The sequence below is a fragment of the Antechinus flavipes genome, chromosome 1, assembly GCF_016432865.1.
Source record: "Antechinus flavipes isolate AdamAnt ecotype Samford, QLD, Australia chromosome 1, AdamAnt_v2, whole genome shotgun sequence".
Taxonomy (NCBI): domain Eukaryota; kingdom Metazoa; phylum Chordata; class Mammalia; order Dasyuromorphia; family Dasyuridae; genus Antechinus; species Antechinus flavipes.
In genome coordinates this window covers 331,700,886-331,722,884 of record NC_067398.1, presented here as the reverse complement: position 1 = coordinate 331,722,884, position 21,999 = coordinate 331,700,886, and positions in this window count along the sequence as shown.

Here is a 21,999-nt window from a genome sequence, read left to right as displayed (position 1 = left end):
TGCACCAACCTAGCTGCCTGATCTGCAAAGAGGAAGCCCTTAACATGCATATGATTCCCTGAGTAGCATGCTCCAGCAGTGATACTTACTAGCTTTGTGTACAATTGCAAATACCAGCTCCAGCAGCGAGGAGCTAGAAGCTCGATAGCTGTGGAGGCAGGACTGGTGGACCTCCTAATTATCCATCTTCCACTTAGAGAGTTGTGTGAGGGCGAACTCATTACCTCTCTACTTGAGAATAAGACCTGTTTCATTTTTGCCTTTAGAAGATCTGAGGTTGAGAGCTGTAAAATGAGAGCCAGCTCATTTGAATATTCTGACCTCTCCTACCTTTTACTGAGTTCTTAGCCTTTGCTCATTTTGAAAACATTATTCATTCACTAATCATTTTTGAGTATCCACTGTGTCTGTGAGAGACACTTTGGGGGATTGCAAAGAAAATGGCAGACATGAGTCTTGTTAACTTAAAGGAGGAAACCTAGGAATACATGTTGTGATAGGACCAATAGCTAAGCTCATCTCTTAAAGCTTTGTAACTAGGTCCCTAGGCATGAGATACTGTGCATTTCTGGGACTCAATTTTCTCATCTGTAAAATGCCATTGCTCTGTTTCATAGGGTTGTTATGGTGAAAACCTTTTGTAAACAGCAAAGCAGCAAAAAATAAAAATGAGTTATGGTTATTGTTAGAGTGAAAACAATTTAGGAGAGAAAAAAATCCTACACAAATAGAATTATTAAAAGTTTCTAATGGTCTTTCAAATCATCGTTTCATGTAAAATGATTATACTTACTTTAAATCTTTATACTGCTTGTTTGTTTAGGGAAGTTTTTGGTGACCAATTCAATGGCTTTTGACAAAGATTAGAAAGTAGAGTGTTTTACAAAGAAAGAGAAGTTGACTTGAAATCAGAAGACCCAGTCTTGAGTCATTTTGTCCATAGGCAGATCATTATACCTTTCTGTTTTCTGAACTAAAGAACCTCTGTAAAGAGACAGATAGTAAAACTGAAAATAATAAACTTTGGCAATATACTGGATACTTGGGTTAAAATTCTGGGTGATTAGGATGATGAAATTTCTATAGTAGTAAGAGAGTTCCAAAAAGAGAATTGACATGGGACAAATAATGAGATAATAAAAATAAAATTCACTATAACAAAAAAAGAACCTCTGATGTCCTTTTCAGCCTCAAATATATGATTTATGATCTAAATAGTCAGCTAATCAGTGAGTCAACAAGCATTTATCAAGTGCCTACTTTGTGTTTGACATTGTGCTAAGTGCTCAGGATACAAAGAAAGGCAAAAGACAGGTCTAGCTCAAAAGAAACTTACCAGCTTCAAGCCATAATTTAGAAAGCAATCCTGAATGGGCAGGGGATGTGAAAAACAGGAACTATATTATTATCCCATGAATCAGCTTGAAAGGCCCAAAGCCTATCCCGAATCTCTTTACACTTTATGTGTGAAATGATTATGGCATGATTTAAGGGTTATACTTCAGCTCTGGTTTCTATTTCTCAGGAACCAGTCTCCTCTAAGCTCCTTTTCTTTCCAACCTTCCTGTCCCTTTCTTCCGCTAAAGTCCCCATCCCTGACATAAAGCAGGGATGCATTTTCCCCCCTCTAGTTCCTGTCTTGTGACTCCTTATTGGAGAAACTCTGTACGGCCAAAGCTGGGAAGGAAATCACTTTTGGAAGGTAGCCATAAATCCCCAGTTGAGTTCAGAAGATCTGGTTCTCCTCTTCCATTGTGGGAGTTTCCTTATCATTATGGCCTCAGAAAACTCTACTTTTACAGAACTCTTCTACTAGCTCTTGGAGAGGAGAAAATCGGAGGATTGTGTAGGCGAATAAGAAGTATCATTCTGGTTTGATGTAAGAAGGAGTGTTTAGTGGGTTGGCGGAGATATCAGGCTGGCTCAGTGTTGGAGGAGTGTTGTTGATGTCTTATGCCTTTGATACTAATAATTCAGGAAGCTGTTGTTTAGGATCAGCTTTGCTGAATAGAGACCACCACAATGCTAGTGAGAATGGACTTTGTGGCTGCTAATTTCTACCTGACCCAGTGTATCTTTCAATAAACATCTATAGCTTTGTAAGTCTCCCATGTAGTCATTTTCTAACACCTTGTAATTTGTACCTGTGGACTTACTGACTTGGCTGGCCAGACTAACACTAAGTGCTCCTTTAGCGGCCTTTTGTCAGGAATTAGACCTTTCCTCAACACCTTTAGTGGAGGATGCTGCCAAGAGATCCAGGCACAAACTCTATAGTTTTCATGGTAATAATGACAATCATGATGATAGCATTTACATAGTAGTTGAAGTTTTTCCAAACCCTTTACATGGGTGTCTCATTTGTTAACTTACTAAATGAGAAGGAAGTTTATGTGGCAAAGTTAGCTGTAAAATATTGTTCCATAAACTATGCTCACTTTAAAAAAAAATTCAATAGTATTTTATTTTTCTAATTACATGTAAAGGTAGTTTGCAACATTCATTTTTCTAAGATTTTGAGTTGCAGTGTTTTTCTCTCCCATCAAAGACAGCAAGCAATTTTATATAGGTTATACATATACAATTATTTTAAACATAATTCCATATTAGTCACATTGTGAAAGAAAAATCAGAAGAAAAGGAGAAAACAACAAGAAAGCAAAAGCAAACAAAAAAAGGTAAGAATAGTATGTTTCAATCTGCATTCAATTTCCATAAGTTCTTTCTCTGGATACAGATTGCATTTTCCATCCAAAGTCAAGTGGAATTGTCTTGGATAACTATATTGCTGAGAAGAGCTAAGATTATCATCATATAATCATTACTTTTGTTGATTATCACATAATCTTGCTCTTACTATGTACAATGTTCTCCTGATTCTGCTCACTTTACTCAGCATCAGTTCATGTCTTTCCAGGCTTTTCTGAAATAATTCTGCTCATCATTTCTTACAGAACAATAATATTCCATTACATTCATATACTATAACTTATTCAGCCATTCTCTAACTGATGGGCATTCACTCAGTTTCCAGTTCCTTGCTACCACAAAAAGAGCTGCTACAAACATTTTTTGTATATGTGGATCCTTCCCTCTCTTTTATGATCTCTTTGGGACACAGAGTTATATATAACTCTTGTGCTGTAAGAAATACATATCTGCTAGTGACACTGCTGGATCAAAAGGTATATACATAAATTCACTCTTAATATCTAGCTGGTGGTTAGAAATGTGTTCCACAAGGGGGAAAACATTGGGAAAACCACAAATGAGATTAAAGCATGTTCATTGTCAATTTGCCAACTGTCATGATTGTCCTGTCTCTCACCTACTTCTTCCCATTTTTCAGGCTAGTAATATTAAGTAGCATCCATTGTATCTTTGTCCTATGCTATTGCCAGAAATGTGTGAATCTCTATGGCTACTGGCTTCCCACACATTTGGATTATACATTATAAGCATTGGTATTATAATATCCCTTCCAGTTTATAAAGTCCTTTTAATTTACTCTATCTCTATTTTATTTATTTTATAGATTAAGAGATGAAGCCAAGGGAAGTCAGGTAAATTGTTCCAGATAATAATTAAGTAATAAATTGTAGGTTTCTTAGTTTCCAAGTTTAGTGATATCCACGGGAACAATTTCAATCCTATGCTGGTATATCCCTTTTGAGCTGAGAGTTGATGTAATAGTTTAGGTAAGAGTTTTCTGTGATGTTTTGTAATATGTACAGATGTTGTCAACATAGCACTCCCTTGTTCACATCTGGTTACTTTCACTCCCTGTCCTAGATAAGCTCATGTAAAGACTTTTTTCACAAGAGCAATTTTCTTTTTACATCTGGCTTCTATTTGATCTGAGAAAGAGCATTCAAGACTTTCCACAGTCTGGCAGCCTCTACCTTTCTACTCTTAATTCATGATATTTCTTACCACATGCACCATGTTTCAACTAAACTGATTTGCTCACCATTCCCTGTTTCCCTGTTTATGTTCCTTTGTACACATTATTCTATTTTGTTTCCTTCCCATCCATCCTCACCTCCTTCATATTCTCCACCTACTTAAATTCTATTCAGAGATGTGGTAGTAAATGTTTAAGTGCCTCTTAGGAGAAAAACAATATATTCAGGACATACTTTTAAGTTTAACCTGCATTATTAATATTTTATCCTTTGCTTTCTTACATCTAAAGAAGTAACAAAACAATAAATCAAGTCCTGAATTGTAGCATTTGCCAATTTCTGAAGTGTAAATATTTATACTGAAAATTTAATAATTGGTGTCTCTTACAAGTGGGTTCAATTTAGGCTCTAGTACACCCCTGATCCTATCCAAACTTCAAGGCTCAGATCAAATGCTATCTTTCCTAAGAAGTCTTCACAGATCATTCCTTTAGTCATTAATGACCTTTCCCCCTTCAGATCTTACATCTTCTGTCATGATAATGCCATGTTAATTTTGCATTCTAGTTATTTACATATGGGTCATATCCTTCCTATTGAGACTACTTAATGAGATTGCATTCCATTAGGGTAGGGATTCTGGTCTTCTTTGTCTTTCTCAAAATGCTCTGCATAAGATATGTAAAATCTGTTAAGTTGATTTGAATGGAGAATCTCAGGAAGCAGAATTGGGTTTAGGTCCTTGGTTGTGGAATTTTTGACCAAATTTTCTAATTACTTCCTTCAGTGAGGATCATAGAAGCACAGAATTTAGAGCTAAAAAGGGTTATCCAGTTCAGTTGTCTCCATTTAGTGGTTCAAGAAACTTTGTGGAGGCAAAGAATTAGAAATTGAGGGGATGCTCAGCAACTGGGATATGGCTGAAAAAGTTGTGATATATGATTGGGATGGGAAACTCTTGTGCTGTAAGAAATAACAAAGTAGATGATTTTAGAAAAATCTAGACAGATCTGTACAAACGGATGCAAAGAGAAGTGAGAAGAAGCAGGAGAACAATATACATGGTAACATCAATGTTATAATGATAATCATCTGTGAAAGACTTAGCCACTCTGATCAATACAACAATCCATTTCAATTCCAAAGCACTCATGATGAAAAAATCTTATCATTATTTCCCAAATATAAAAAGAAGACAGACTCAACCACTTTGCTATGAGTCCATAGAGAAACTATGAATGAAATGATAAACATCAATTTCCAGTCCTTATGTTAGAGCCCTAAAAATAAACCTGTCTCCTCATTGCTTCTATAAACCGAAGTATAAACATCTTGCTGTCTTACTTTGAATGGAATGAAATCAAACATCATATATTTGGAATCATCTACCTTAAGATAGTTTGGATTTTTATCCTTTGAGATCCTTTATAAGAGCATCAAAAAATCCCAATCATTTTCCTTCAGCTACTGAGTTCCTTTGACTTACATATATCCTTTGACTTTTATCCAAATTCTCAATAAATCTCATTAGATCTATTTATTAATATCTGTTGGAGTGAACAGAAAAGGCCTTACTCAGTATTACTATTCTGAGTAGGGAAGAGTAATTAAAATTATAATATTCATATTTCTATAATGCCAAGGTTCCGGGTTTGAGCCCCATATGGGCCACCAAATGATGAGGTGTGAGAATTGAGGGTTTAAGAGATTCCCCTCTGGTCAATAAGAAAATAGCTTTCTTAGTGGGCAGACTCCTGTTAGAAATTAGCAAAGGTGGACAGACAGGACTTCGGTTTTTTCCGGTTTGTCCTGGCCTGAGCTGGGGAGCAGTTTGGCTGAGATTTCCAACTGAATGAAATTACTAATCTGGGTGTGGTCCTTTCTGAAGGTTAGGAGGGTTAGAGACTCAGGATCACCCTTCCCCCAAAGGGGACAAAGTTTACATCAGGACTTTTCCAACCCTTCCCCGAAAAAGATCTCAGTTTATATCATTACCCTAGAGACTTCTGGGAGCTTCCCCTTGGATAAGATCCAGGACCCTCTCTCTTGGTTAAGTTCAGCTACTTCACTCTCTCTCAGTGGAAAAGCTCCTTTACTTTGTATTGTCTAAACTATATTCTCCTATGTATACCTTTCCTGACTTTTTTTTCTATCATTTGGATAAAAGGACTTTTAAAAATTATTTTTTATGTATGTTCATTGTGGAATGTGTATTTGGTGGGGAAGGGATCAAGCCTTGGATACAGAGCTTATGGTTTCCTTGCCCCCCAAATGACAAAGCAATCAAGTTAGCTCAAACCTCATCGTATCCCCTAGACTAACAATATTTAGAAGAAAAGATAATTATATGTCTAACCCTATGCCCTTCTCTCTGAGGAGAACAGAGTAGTGACCTTTGGCTCCAACTTCCTGTTTCCTTTCCTGCCAGGAAAATAGAATATCTCTTAATATCGGCCATGTCCCCAAATGAGAGCTTCCCTCCCCCCCCAGACAATTGGGGCTTAAATGACTTGCCCAGGGTCACACAGCCAGGAAGTATTAAGGTCTAAGGTCCGACTTGAACTCAGATCCTCCTGACTTCAGGGCTGATGCTCTGTCCACTGCGCCACCTAACTGCCCCCAAATGAGAGCTTTGTGAAAGGGAAAGAATACGGATTATGAGTGCACTTAGGTTTTAAATGTAATCCCTGTCCCAAAGCCATTGATATAGGACTCTCTCCTTTCTGGTGAAAAAGAACACTTGCTCTGGAAGGGACAGGTGAGAGGTGAGAGAGCACAAGCTTTCCCAGGTCCTTGGAGATTAGTTGGGGGAGAAGCTAGAGCTCTCTTAGAGCCACACAGTAACAGCCCTCAGCACCCCTACACATGGGAGCTTCACTGTGCCTATGAGACCCCCTCCTCCCTGACTCCTCTGCTACTACATAAATGAGCAGGGAAACAAAGTCTATATCAAGCCAATACACCAATGAAGGGATGATCTTATCAGAAAAGGTAATTAATAATAATAATGACAATAGCCACTATATAAAGTGCTTTAAGGTTTGCAATGTGTTATATACAAATATATCTCTTTTTAGTTATTCTCTACAAAGACACCAATCCCAACCCACCAATTCCTATTGCTTATCCCGTGTGACCCTTGTCGATGTCATCTCCTAAATCTGCCACAGGGGATCTACCCAATATGGGGGGAACTTAAATTCTGAGGTTCAGGATGTGCATACACATCTGCTTTCTTCTGTCTCTCTATTGGTTCAGAAATCCCTTGCCACACCTGGCCAGGGAGAGGGTCAGAAAGAGTGAAGAGAGACCATTTGGGTGGAGGGCTTCCTGAAGGAGCACCTGATAATTTTCCTTTTTTTTTTTTTTTTAAATTGACTTATTAAACTATGTGTCAACACACGTACAGTCTATGTTCTATGAATGTGGAGGAGTGTTCAAGGGAGAGAGGAAAGTCTGGACATAGGAAGTGGATTTCCTTTTTTTTTTTTTTTTTTTTTAAGAATTCTGAGCAATGTTTCGTTTCATTCCCTCCCACAAAGTTCAGAACCTGCCCAGAAACAAGGAGACACGCAATTTGGCCGCTGTGGTAGATAGGCTCTTGGACAAATGCGTCAGAGACTCTCTGATGAGCTGTGGTGTCTAGAGTGCAGTGCCACCCGATGGGCAACTCAAATATTACACTCCCTCCCTGGATAGAGACAGGGAGATCTGAACGCCAGTGTCCAGGATTGAGCACCTCCCTCTTTTCCCTTCCTATAAACTTATGGAAGGTGGCCCTTGAGCCAACATAGGCTGTTCCTGCTATTTAAGCACTCTCCGACTGTCTAAAAGCTGGGGAGTGGGGGAGCGGGAGTGGAGAGTGGAATCCGCAGGATGATCTGCTAGGAGGCAATTGCATTTATGCAAGGAAGATGTTAATCAAAGTCTATGCTGAGGGGGAATAAAGGAGTGGGCAATGTTTGTCCTCTCTTAATTATTTTATATTTAATCCTGCATATAGCTTGTTTGTTTGCTTGTGGCTTCTTTGATTAGGTGTGAACTCAGTCCAGGGACTGTCTTTTGCTGATTTTTATATCCCCAGCACTTAGTATAGTGTCTGGAACATAATAGGTGCTTAATAAATGTTCATTGATTGATTGAACAAATTTCGGAGATAGAGATGATGAGATTTGGTAGCTGATAGAATATGAGGGAATAGGAAGAGGGAATAATCAAAGATAACACCCAAGGGGGGAGTCATAGAGAAAAACAATGATTTTGGAAGGATGAGCAGGCTTGGGATCAGAATCCTAGATCTATCTTAATTTTGTTGTATTTCCAGAAAGAATGACATCCCTGCAAAGGTCTGTGGGCATTCTAGGAATAATTGACATAAAGAAACCTAGCCCAGTAGCAGATTGATTGTGTATCCAAGAGATTGGGTCCTATAAAAAGAGGGGCCTCATTCTTTGCCTGTTCTGCATTCGGAAATGAACTTAATGAGGCAAAATTTTTATAGGAATGGCTTTAAACTTGAATCCATTTCCCCCAGGCATTTAAGTGGTATAGGCAAGATTGTGTCCCCAAATGTTAGAAAGAAATGTTTATATTTCTCTTCCCATAAGATCTTCTCAGTTAAATATATTTTGTAAAAGGTAATTGATAGTAATTAGTTAAATAATTGTTGCTGTTGTTGTTTTGAGTTGTATCAGACTCTTTGGGACCCGGTAAACAATGGAGTTTTCTTACAAAAATACTAGAGTGGTTTGCCATTTCCTTCTCCAGTTTTATGAAGACAGGGGGTTAAATAATTTGCCCAGATCACACAGCTACTACTAAGTGTCTAATGTCAGATTTGAACTCTGGTCTTCTGTCCAATCCACTATCTGCTGTTTCATCTAGCTGCCCCAGTTAAATGATACAGAGGTGCTAATCATTGGCTACTGATAGTGGGAAGAACATAATGGACTGGGGTTTGAGCTGATTGTTTTAGAGAAAGAAAACCTCATTGTTCATCAAGGCTACTCGTAGGGCCCTGATGAGAAGATGAAATCTTTCTCAGAGGTCTACCTTGTCTCTGAGAGTGGAAGTTGACATATTAGGATGTTCTGAATGTAGAGAGGATATAATACTAATTATATAGCACCGGACTTTAGATCCCTTGGTCCTGAGGCACAGATCAACTGACGTTCAGCCCAATCTATATTCTAAAGATAGCCCCAACCCTTAGTATCCAGTGAGTAAACTAATTGGGCTTGTTATATTTTCTCTTACCACATATCTTCTATTACTTGCAACTTTTAAATATATAGTTTTTCCAATGGGGAGAAATCACACTCAGGTGTTAACTTCCTACCTTTACTATTCCTTGATTGGTCAGGCCTTGTGGAATACTGCAAATACTGCAAAAATGTCACCCTATTGATATGTTACCGAGTCAAGAAAGGGGTAAATCCCTGTGTTTGAAAGGACCATCTAGGTGTTGCTATGGTCTCCGGGAGAACCATAAAAATTCAATTTCACAGTCTGTGGAATATTGGCTTTACTTGCTGACTGGCCCAAAGTTTCATCTTCAGAGAGGGGAGTCTAGAAATCCTCTATAGGAATCCTTTGGATAAAGGCCTGAATGAGAGCACACACATGTCATTACTTATGTAGTAGCCTATTGGGTAGCACGTTTCTTATTTCTCTATGGTCTACATTCATATCAGAGGTACCTTCTCAAAATTGTCTGAGCTGTGTCTTATTTTATTGTGAGTTATGCAAATGTATGCACACAATACCCATCAACGGACAGGGATGCACACACATGCATATATATACACACATGGACATGTATGCACACAGACACATGCATATTTGCATGTGCACACGAATATGGTCACATCTCTATGTATATAATATACACTTTGTGGATTCACAGGGAGTCTACTCATTAATTTTGATATTAGAAACCCAAATAAAAAGCCAAGACAGTTTCCAGAGAGGCAACCCACTCATAGGGAGAGTCAGTAATGGCAGGAGAAAACCTCTTGCCCAAATCCTGCCCATTGACATCTTGTACGTCCTTCAAAGGCTTGGCACAAATGTTCCCTTTGTGGTGAAGTCTGCCCTCTTCCACACTCTAGTCACCCCAAGAGGGAAGCGATTTCTTTTTATCTGATCTTGTCGCAGTTTATAATCTTTTTATGTTATCAGATATCCTGGTCTCATTTGTATCTTTCTAGGTTGTAAGCGACGTCAGGGTAGTATCTCATTTATGTTCTCTTCCCCAGTGCCTTGAATAGTGTATTGCAGTGATTAATATATGACTGTTGAATGAATAACATCCCTCTCCACCCCCACCCCTACAACACACCCAAACCCCCAACTCCATAGGTGTTTCAGAGGCTTGTATGGCACTGGAAGGTGACTCAAAGAGCAGCTTCTGATCAGAACTATCTACAATTGGTATTACATTGGTTTCTGTATCTTCTCGGAAGAATAATTCTATTTTCTATTTTACTTTTGAAGCTTTCTTTGTATAACTAGCCCAAGGAGAAAAACAAACAAACTAAATCATGATTACTTAAAGGGCACCCAACAGGTTTTAACTTCCCTCCTTGATTTCGGGATGGGGGGGGGGTGAGGGGGAGGTGGGGTAAATTGTGGACTATTGTCATTCTCCCATCCCAAATAGCATTGGGTTAATTTTACCTTTCTCTTTGGTTCTTGTGCTGACAATAAGCAGGGAACAAAGGCTGCTACTCAACTGGGGGCAGTAATTCATCTCCACCAGTCACAGCCTGCACACAGCTGCCCTCAGCTCAGCATGGCTGCCAGCCACACTAGACACTAATTCAGCTTGGCACTCATTCCCATGGTCTCCACAGAGATGACATGATACTTGCATTCTAATGAAGAGGTAAGGGGGATTTTGCCTTGAACCAGCATGACTGAAGATGCAGGTCCTCCTGAATTGCCTTTGAAACACCAACCAAACCGATCCCCGGTGGCTAATGACACTTGCATAATTAAATATGTAATCAGTTCTCTCCCCTCTTCTCCCCCCCCCCCATTTTTTCCTTTTGGCCAAGTGTTCTTGCTTGGCTGGCCACTTGTCTATAAACCCGACAAGTCTGTCTAACGCAAAGAACAGCCCATCTCCTTCCTGTGGCGTCTCTGCAAACTCGACACGAGATGCTTTCCAGCCAGATCGCATTTGGCTTTGGGTACCATTGGAAAAAGCTTATTCTCCCCATAGAAAACCGAAGAGTCTTTGTTGGAGAGCAGTCAGCCCATCCAGTCTGACTGACACGTACAGAGGAGGGGAATGGAACCCGATCACCCATGGAACCCAGAAGCCTAACCTAGCTTCAGTGCCAACAGATGCCCACCGGGACCATTGGCAGAAAAGCAATTTTGAATTGCAGCATGGAATAAAGAAATTGCACCCACACACAAGTACAGCCCATCCCGAAATTTGACACAGTCTGTCTCACTATTAGCACTCAACTGAAAACATTCCAGAACAGATTGTCAAAACATTTTCATTCATTCATTCAGTCATTAGAATGGTGTCATTCAGGCTCCGAGAGAAAAAAAAAAAACATAAAATGCAGTTTAAAAACAATAAATAAATGAAAAAGAAATGAGGGTGATAGAATCACATAAGAAAAGAGAATAATGAGAAAGAAAAAGAAAAAGGGGGGGAGAGAGAGAGAGAGAAAGAAGAGAGAGAGAGAGACAGAGAGAGAGAGAGAGAGAGAGAGAGAGAGAGAGAGAGAGAGAGAGAGAGAGAGAGAGAGAGAGAGAGAGAGGAGAGAATGCTGGCTCTTCCAGAGTAATTTACAGCAATGGGAGCATCTGCAGAGAGAGCCTGCTTGCACCCGGCATGGCTTGACAGCCGCTCTTACTGAGCGGGCATCTTCCAATGTAGGAGCTGAGGCGGAATGTAGTTTACAGATGGCGCTGCACCATGCATGCTAATGAGTTACTCCAGGAAAGCTGCCGCAAATTAATTGCTCAAAGTATCTGTTAACTTACCAAATTGGGAGCCGTGATGCAAAATTATAGGGCAGGGTTTCTCAGCGCACTTCAGGGGAAGGGGAGGCACGTCTACTGGTACCCAGCCCTGGCAGGCTATCTGAAGAAGGGATGTCCTGTATCCAGACTCTCACCAGCCTAAAAGATGGGGAGTTTGCTATGGAAGGGCAGGTAAGAGAAGGACACAGACTTGCTTATATTTTTGTATTTAAATTTTTTTTTTTTTTGGAACCACGTACGATCGAGTCACATGTTGCCTTCAGCATCAGCCAGAGTCATCACATGATCAAGGTCACCCATCATGTGATGAGACAGACCTGATCAAGTACCACCAAGCATCCTTGAACTGAAGCCCTGCAAACTTAGTACCTACCCTTCCCCCCACCCCCTTCCTCACTGATGAATACCCAACAGTGGGGCTGATTTCTGCAGAGGCTGACGATCTATAAAACCAATGAATAGAAAGGAAGGTGGAAAGAAGAAGGGATAGAGAAAGGAAGACAGAAGGAGGAAAAAAGAAGGAAGAAAAGGAAGAATGAAAGGAGAAAAGGAGGGAGGAGTACAGATGGGGGGGACCTGCAGCGCAAATGAAATGCCAAGATTTCAATGAATATTTAATGCCCCCTTCTCGCCCCTCATAAGCTGCTGCAACTTGGACCGGTGCCAGCCTCATTTGAATACCAGCCTTTGTTAATAAGGAGAGTGTCGCCCCTGTTGTTCTCTACTGACTGCGGGTCTATTGAGCTCCTGCCATACCGATGAATCCTAGGGAAGGCGCAACTCAGTCCTGTCCCCACCCTGCAAAATGGATGGGCAACTTCAACCAGCGGGAAAATGAGGCGGGAGGTGGAGGTTGTTGTAGTTGCCCTTCTCTGTCCATTTTCCATTTGGTTACTCATGGATTGGGAGGGAACCTCCTCAATACTGTGCTCGCACCCCGCTTCTTCCAAGCCGGGGAAGTCATTCTCTTATTACAGCAATTTTCTGCTCGGTCTCTGTCCTTGTTGCCTCCTCCAGGGATTTCTCTCCCAGAGCATGTGTACATGCGTATGTGTGTGTATGTACATGTCTGTGGGTGTTTTTTTCTGCCTAATCTGGAATGCAGATAAGGCGGTTGATTTAACAATCTGCCATGCACAGCATGTGTTTCATTCCTGCCGATTGGAACTGACTCTCATCATTGCAGACTGCAGCATTTTGCTTGTGCCTAGATCAGGGCTCCCAGAACGTAATTCACAAATAGAGCCAGCTGAGTAATGTACACATCACTGTGTGTTAATGTCTCCTCTGAATTCGGGAGCCCCAGTACTATTTTAATAATACTATGGTGTGTCTCACTACTCTACGTTGTCAATATTTTTCTTCTAAAAATAGACTAAAACCACACTACAAACAAGCAAGTATTCTCTGTAGTAGCAGTTTTAATTAAAGTCTTTTGTTTTTTAATCCCATTTTGTATTAGATTTATTTTTCAAAATAGTTTCAATACCCAAAGCTTCAGTATGATCCTTTGGGAAAACAATCCCCAAACTATAAATTAAATCTCTAATTACATTGTAGATGCCAAGGAAAGACAATTCTATTTCAATATGAAAGTAAGATGGGATGCACTCTATCCCTGCTGTGGGGAATTCTGGGCCACTGGCCTAGGATAAGGGGCTGTGCTCCTCAATTAGTTAGCTAATTGGAAGACTGCCTCTGCATAGCTCATGCCATCCCCTAAACAACTAACGACTTCCCTTTGAGGACCTGAGTATTTTGCACTTTGCTGCATGCTGGGCTCCTGAGTCTAGCTTCATTTGAATTCCTGGCACAGGACACAGAGCTGCCTTTGTAATAAGTGTCTGCAAAGCTGTATAGAAGCTTTCACAAAACCCAGCATGGTAGGAAGAGCACCGGCCAGAGAGTTACGCTTGGGATTGAGGTCTGGCGTTGTCCCTACGTGACTGTATCATCATGAGCAGGTCACTTCTCAGAATTGATGGCTAGAAGGGGCTTTGGGATCATTCAGCCCATTTTTTTCATTTTTATAGCACAGATTGAGTTTAAGTGATTTGTTCAAGATCATACAGGTATTAAAATATAAGGAACAGAAATGGTTTTGAGTCCATATCAAATGATCGTAGAGTCCTAGCTATCAATCTGGAAAAGGATCTTACAAGTCACTTAGTCAAAGTCCTTTGTTATACAGATAAGGAAAATGAGACTAAGAAAAATTAAGTGAATTGCCTTGTTCCATAGTTATGTCCATAGCAGGCATAAAATCATAACTGCAAGAACTAGGATGGATCATCAAGGGCATCTGCTCCAATACCTTCACTTCACAAATATACTGACACAGGTTTAGAGCAGTTAATCGATTTGCCCAAGGCCTCCCATGTATTAAATGGTAGAACTAGGGTTTGAACTCAGGTTTTCTGACATTAGAGTATGTCTTTCCTATTATATCACGCCATCTTTGGCCTTTTCATCTATAGAGTGAGGGTCTTCAATGTGAAAAATGGTGCGGTAGAGTGGAAGGATTTCAAGGTATGGAGTTCAGCCTGGATTCAATGCTCACCGCTGGCATATATGAGTGATTCTGGGAAAGTCATTAAACCTCTCCAGGTCTTAATTTTCTGACTGTATAAGATATTGGAACAGATGGCCTCTAAGGTTTATTGTTGTGCTTTTGTTTTCTTAGCTCAAAGTCTGTGATTTCTGAGTTTTTTTTTAGTTAAAAAACTTAACTTAAAAATTTTAATTTTATATCAGAGATGACAGGGAATAATGGCATATTTTGGGAGATTACAAACTCACTTTTATTTATTTAAAGAAATTACTGTGCTTCATAAAACATTTATCAGCAGTTAGGAAGGAGTAGTAGATAAGGTTTCATAAGTGTCATTATTTTTCTTTTATAGAAGAAGAAACTGAGTCACAGAAAAGGTAAATCATTTCCTCAAAGTCAATGTTTTTTTTTTTTTTTATGTAATAAGATGCTTCTTAAAAGAAACAAAAAAAAGTCCATGAATTCAAGGCAATTCCAATAGACTTGGAATGAAAAATGACATCCACATCCAGAGAGAGAACCATGGAGACTGAATGTGGATTAAAGCATAGTATTTCCTTCTTTTTTTGTTGTTCATTTGTTTGTTTGCTTTTTTTTAACCTCATTTTTTCCCTTTTTGGTCTGATTTTTCTTGCACAACATGACAAATATAGAAATATGTTTAAAAGGACTGAATATGTTTAATTTATATTAGATTGCTTGCTGTCTTGGAGGAGGAAGGTAAGGGGGGGAGTTCAAAGTTTTACAAAAATTAATGTTGAAACCTATCTTTATATGTATTTGGAAAAATAAAATACTATTAAAAAAAAGTCTGTGAGAAATTACAACCTAGTGTTGTATGTGTATTGTATTGTATTGTGTATGTGTATTGACCTAAACTAAACTCAATATTCTTCATCTGGGAGCAACATGATCAGAAATGTGCTTTTAGAAGGTCATTTTGAAAGTTGGATGGAGGATATTTTGGAGTGAGGAAAGCCAAGAAGCAGGGAATCTAATTAGGAGCTTACTGCAATAGTCATGGTGATGAGGGTCTCAATTAAGGTAGTGGCCATGTGACTGGAAAGAAAGGAATAGATAAGTAAGATGTTAGAAGGAGGAAGGAGAATTGATAAGACTTGGCAACTAAGTGGATACGTTTATACATACACATGCATTCATGTGTATATGTGTATAGATGTGTATACATATGTGTATATATAGATCTCTCTCTATAGAAGCATGCTGTTTCTCCATTAGAATGTGAACTCCTTGAAGGCAGGGGTTGTATTTTTATCTTTTTCTTTTTGTAGCCTTAGTACTTAACACAGTACCTGGAACATAATAAAAGTTCAATAAATACTTATTTATTGAAGAATGAAAAGTCAGTGATTATTAAGGTTATGAAGAATGGTGGTGCCTTCAACAGAAATAAGATATTTTGGAAGAGGAATGGGTTTAAGAATGAGGGGAGCTGCCATTTTTGACATGCTATATTTGAACTATCTATAGAGCATCCAGGTGAGGAAGTATAGCAATGATTATAGAGGGATATTTGATTTGGATGGTGAAAGAAAAAAAGGGTGAAACTTGGGAAGGGGAAGGAGGGTGAAATGAGTTTTTTTTTCCTTATTAAGGACAGGGAAGACTTGAACATATTTATAGTTGGTCAAGAAGTCAGTATATAAGGTGATACTGAAGATATGTGAATGTGTATGGTGTGTGTGTGTGTATGTGTGTGTGTGTGTGTGTGTGTGTGTGTGTGTGTGTGTGTGAAAGACAGAGTGGGGAGGGAAATGTACAGAACAAGAACCAATGAGGGGAAAAATTCCTAAAAGATAAGAGAGAGAATGTGATCAAGGACAGAAGAAGAAAGGTTGATCTTGGCTAAGAGAAGAGCCTCTTTGTAGAAGAATGGAGTTAAGGAGAAGAGGACATGGGAAGACATAAATGAGTTTTTAGGTGTAGAAAAGGGGAGAAGAGGGAGTTCATGACAGATGGCTTCTATTGTGTCAGCAAAGTATGAGACAAGTGCCCCCATAGAGAGGGAGGAAAGACGAATAGGAGAGAAGGCTTTTGGAGATAAGTCTGAACAGCTTTTGGGGGAGTGTGGCAAAATTAATAAGGAAAGAATAAAAGAACCATTGTGTAGCTGGGAGGGGATCCAGTCAACACCACATTGTGACTTCCTTCATAGCTTTGACTAGTATTAGCAACAAAAGCTAATTGGGGGGAGTGTAGTAGTGATGCAGGAGATGCTGATTTTCAGGTTTCAGAACAGTTGCTGATCTATATATATAAAATAATTTTTCCCCCCTCACTAAACCGGTCCTCTCCTTTAGCCCAATTAAATCATACCTCTGGATCAAAACAATTAAAAATACTCTTAAAAACTGGATGCCATAGTTTGGTATTCAACACTTTTTATAAATAGAAGTTCTTACCACATCAAAAGAATGTATGATTAACCTCAGAGAGTATATGATCTGTATATTTTTACTACTTTAGCCCCAAGACTAATTGTTAAAGCTTAAAAAAAAACAACCTTTGAGGAGTCAGGAACCTTTAATATAGACCATCAAACATACTGAAATAATTGTTAAAACAAGAGTCAGGGCAGTTATCCAGTGGTTAGCGCACCAGCCCTGAAGTCAGGAGGACCTGAATTCAAATCCCTTCTAGCTCTGTAGTCTTAGGCAATCCACTTAACCCCCCTCCAAAAAAAATATTAAAAATCAGATAAAACTTAAGCATCCTGGAACTTGAAAGATGGAATGGACTTTAAAGATCATGAAATACAATTCCTTATTTCCCTATGCTACAAATAATACAAGTAAGGCGCAAGGAAATGAAGTGGTTCATTATGAATATTAATGACAGAGTTGGAATCTTGAAAATAGATACTCTAATTATTGCTTTTACATCTAGTTTTTTTCTTAAATACAAAATTTCTTTTCAAGTATAATATGTTAGTGCATGTCCAGGTCATCTATGTTGGAGGTGCCCACATGGGAGACACCAAAGACCTGTTCCTGTGAAGAAATAGCCCACTTTGGCTTCCCATGTGTAGAGGAGCTCTTTTCTATCAATTGCATAGTCAAAGCTGGATGTGTCTTTAAAGCCACCAGACTGGGATAGTCTTGTTCTTTATTTCAGGTGGCATCTAGGGGTAAGATCTCATTCATGCATGGGTATCAGGTAGTAAGTTGAGTGGAGAGGAAAGGCCACCCTCACCTTTAAGCTCTATTGTCTGAGAAGTATTGTTTGTCCTTTTCAGTTCTAGGTATATGATACAGAGTTCTAGTTCCAGGAATGTGAGCTATAGTGATTTTGGAATCTGTAATTCCAAGTTAGATGTTGTAATCAGTCTAGTGGAAAAGGCCTGAAAAGCCAGGACCCAGGCTTCCCGTCCAGGAGAATTTTGAAATTGGAATTTGGTAGAATTAATGCTATATAGGAACCAAATTAAACTATGAACCCTATCTCATTCCCCTCCCTAGGAACCATGGAAATCTAGGGGGGATTATTTCTCCATTTTATAGGTATTAAGGGAAAATGTGTATGTTTGTTCTGACTATGCTTTTAAAGTAAATATCCCTTTGAAAAAAACTGATCTGTTAAGTAGTTAAATGGATCCAGGATGCTTAGACCTTTAAAATTGAGGTAACATAATTGATGGAAGTTTACCCAAAACTTGAGACAAGAGACTTTGGGCCCCCTTAAAGCACCAAAGAACTCTGAGAGAAGGGTAAAATATAACCTATCTGACCATCAGAAAATCACTATTGCACAGGAATTTACTTCTGCTTTCACCACTTGCTGAAATGGATGCAGGATGATCTGGGAAGTCCACTTTGTCTTGACAACTGGAAGAAGCTCCAATATGGGAGATGAGAAGGGATGCCATTATATGAGCTTTAAAATAAGAACAAGATAGTGATAGTAGAGGAAGGCAATATAGAAAGTCCTGGTGAACTGAAGGCCATTGTTAACTTGACCAAAAAAAAAATCGGAGGTAGCTAGGAAAAGGAACACCTCTGTACTATAATGCACAGCCTAGAGAGCCCCAGGAGATAGAGTAGAAATTGTGCCTGGACAAGGCACAAGATAAACATTTAAACCAACCAATATTTGGGTTCCTATTGTGTGCAAGGCATTGGGCAATAGTTACACTAAATACTGGAGCTGAGACATTAAGAGACTACTTGGTTTAGTGCTCTATTGATGTTACCTGGCAACAGCTGATTTCAGAGAAGCCTGGAGAGACTCCAATGAACTGATGCTGAGTGAAGTGAGCAGAACCAAGAGAACATTGTACATGGCAACAAGATTATGTGATGATCAACTGTGATGGACTTGACTCTTTTCAACAATGAGGTGATTCAAGGCAATTCCAATAGACTTGAGATGGAAAGTATCTGTATCCAGTGAATCTATGGCAACTGAATGTACATCAAAGCATATTTTCATCTTTGTTGTTGTTGTTGGTTGACTTTTTTCTTTCTTCTGTTTTTTTTTCCTTTTTCATCTGATTTTTCTTGCACAGCATGACAAATATAGAAATATGTTTAGAAGAATTGCACATGTTTAACCTATAAGGCATTATTTGCTGTTTTGGGGAGGCAGGTAGGGAGGGAGGAAGAAAAATTTGAAACACAAGGTTTTGCAAAGATGAATGCTAAAAACTATTTTTGCATGTATTTAGAGAAATAAAAAAACCCCCTTATCTGGCAACAAATTGCTGCCAATTTGAAAAATTACCAATAATTTTACTTGTTAGTACCTATATGTAAAACACCACAAAACAACCACATTTTAATACTAGCTTCTCCTCTTCTTCCTTGCAACCTGATCCTTCCATTTTCAACTATTCTTTCTCATTGGCTTTTTCTCTCCCTTCCAACCTTCCACCAAAAAAATATATGAGAGATATATCAACAGCATTTCCTGTAATAGGGGTTTCATCCCATGAATTGGCCCAAGGAGACAGTTGTAATTTTGAGATAACAAAACAAACTCTGGTGGAACCTTGGTCTTTTATCCTGTGACAGCTAAGTTGACATGGGAAAGACTGTAACAAAGTTATATCATCCAAAAGCAATGGCTTTTATAGGTGACATTGTTTCCCTGAAAGTGTCTAGGACAACTCAGAACATCTTCCATAAGATGTATACCGTTATATTTATAAAATTAAAGAATTGCTGAAGTTCTTTGGTCAATGTTGTATCCTCTACTTTTGCCATTTGGGTACCTACCACTAAATAAGTCTTCAAGGAATTGTATATTGAGTGGATGCTAATCAGTTGGGAAATGAGTGGATAAGTTATGGTATATGAATATAATGGAATACATTGTGTAAGAAAGAATGAGCAGGTAGATTTCAGAAAAATCTGGGAGGATTTACATGAACTGATGCTTAGTGAAGTGAGCAGAACCAGAACACTGTATACACTAACAGCAAGATTATGGGATGATCAACTATGATAGACTTAGCTCTTAGCAAAATAGTGATTCAAGAGAATTCCAATAGACTTGAGAGGGAAAATGCTATCCATATTCAGAGAAAGAATTTTGGAGACTGAATGCAGATCACAGCATATTATTTTCAGTTTTTTTCTCACATTTTTCTTTACATTCTATTGGAAACACTTTTTAATCTCTCTTAATACAAGTGTTGTCCTTTTGTCGATTACCTGCAATTTATCCTTTATCTTATTTGTACATAGTTGTTTGCATAGTCTCCTTCATTAGACTGTGGGCTTCTTGAAAAAAAGTATGTGTGTGTGTATATGTTTGCCTTTTTTTCTATACCCAGTGCTTAGCACAATGAATGATAGGCACATAGACAATATTTAATAAATGCTTGTTTCTTGCTTGCCTGTAGTCTAGACTATGTAATTTTCAACTAGATGGACAGTCCATTGAACTGACCTGTGAGTAAAAAAATACTAGATTAACAATGTAAATGTATAATAAAAGGAAGAAGTATTAGATATGAAAGTTTAATGAGAACCATCAAAAAAGGGAAAGCTATTGGGTAAAAAAAGAAGTAGAAAGGGATCATGTGTGTGTTGATGACAGGGTGGGTTTATTTAGATATGTTTCCTATAGAAGGATTTCAATGCATTCCACTTTGAAACCAGAGTGGCTTGTCATTGCTACATTCTAAGGCTTTGTGCCCATTTTGCACAGAAGACAGAATCTGCATTCCTTTTCAAGAATCCCAGAACTTGGGACAGCTCCAACCTCTTACTTTCATAAAAGGTTTTGTAATGAACAAGGATTGCATTTTAAATATCTTCTGAATTGCCTGCCCACCCCTTCCCACACCCATTTAGTTCAGTATTATTTACATAGAATTTAATCAAGAACTATTTAGTGAATAATGAATAATATCTCCCTGGACCTCTGTTGACTCATTTGTAAAATGGAGATGATAACTCTTTAAGCATCAAGCAGGGAAGTTATGAGCATGGATAATAATGTAATTCATTTACCTGGTGCTGTGTAAGTTAAAAAACCTTTTTCTCACAACAATCCAAAAAGATAAGTAATGGAATTATTATTATTACTATTATTATCCCCATTTTAAAGAAAAAGAAATTGGGGCTTCGAGATAGATACAGGTTATAATTCTAAGGGTCTTGATTCCAGGGTCAGTGCTCTTTGAAATGAGAAAATAGATGTGAAAGCACTTGAAAAAAGTGTTTTTGTTTTTCTTTTTCATAAACACCCACATACATATGTTAGAAGACATCATAAGAGCAGCATGGTGCAGCACAGAAATTTGGATTTAGATTTCAAAGATTTGGTTCAAATTCTAGCTCTGATGTTTACTACCTGTGTGATCATGTAACTTCCTCGGGAATCAGTTTCCCAGGTATAAAATGAAGAGGCTGGAATAGGTATTCTTTGAGGTTCCTTCCAATGCTAAATCTGTGATACTGATCTGAGAATCTCTCTGGGCCTCAATTTCTTTATTTTCAAAATGAGGGACATGCACTGTATGACCTTTGAAATGCATCCCAGACCTAAGTCTATGCTCCTAAGATCATATAATTCATAATAATATACTGTCAGAGTCCTACTTTGATATCATACCATAGTATGATTATGACCTTGAGTTTTGGAAAGATGTTCCATTGGAACACAAGCAGGTCCTGCCAAGCTGTAAAGGCTTTGAATTTCCATTAAACTTACTAATTTCCATAATTCTTTATGAAGACTCCACAGTGGACAGTGTATCTAGCTGTGGACTTTATGTCTTATTATCCAAGGTAAAGTTAAGTAGAAGAGATTCATCACTAGAAAGTTAACCTTATTATTTTAACCATAATAATCATAATTTCATGATGACCACATTTTTTTATTATAGCTTTTTATTTAGAAGTTATATGCATGGGTAATTTTACAGCATTGACAACTGCCAAACCTTTTGTTCCAATTTTTCCCCTCCTTCCCCCCACTCTCTCCCCTAGATGGCAGATTGACCAATACATGTTAAATATGTCAAAGTATAAATTAAATACAATATAAGTATACATGTCCAAACAGTTA